The following is a 515-nucleotide window of genomic DNA, read 5'->3' on the forward strand; positions in this document are numbered from 1 at the left end:
CTTTCTTTCTCTTTCTTTCTCTCTCTCTTTTTTGTTTTTTTGCGGGGCAATGGGGGTTAAGTGACTTGCCCAGGGTCACACAGCTAGCACGAGCAAATGTCTTAGGTCGGACGTGAAGTCAGATTCTCCTGAGTCCAAGGCCCGTGCTTTATCCACTGCCACCTAGCTGCCCCCTGCCTATTTCTTAAAACAATAACAATGTCCAGCTCGGTTTCTTAAACAATGATTTCCTGGTCCTCGTAGTTAAGTTCACAATTAAAAAGAAAACTTTAAAAAGAAAACAAAAAAAGGTTAGCAGACTGCCCTCAGTAAACAGCATAAGCACTTTGCCTCTTCCCCTCTCCCTTCCCCCCTCCTCCCCTCATTAGAACGTAAGCTCGCTGAAGGCAAGGTGGGCATTCGGGCTTTCTTAGAATTACCAACCATTAAGCACCTCCCCCCGCTTTGACCTTCAAACACGTGCTCCGGCCTCGGCCCCGCCCCCGCGGGAGGAGCGCGGCCGGGGGCGGCTCTTC

This window comes from Dromiciops gliroides, chromosome 2 (genome assembly GCF_019393635.1).
Source record: "Dromiciops gliroides isolate mDroGli1 chromosome 2, mDroGli1.pri, whole genome shotgun sequence".
In the NCBI taxonomy this organism is placed as follows: Eukaryota; Metazoa; Chordata; class Mammalia; order Microbiotheria; family Microbiotheriidae; genus Dromiciops; species Dromiciops gliroides.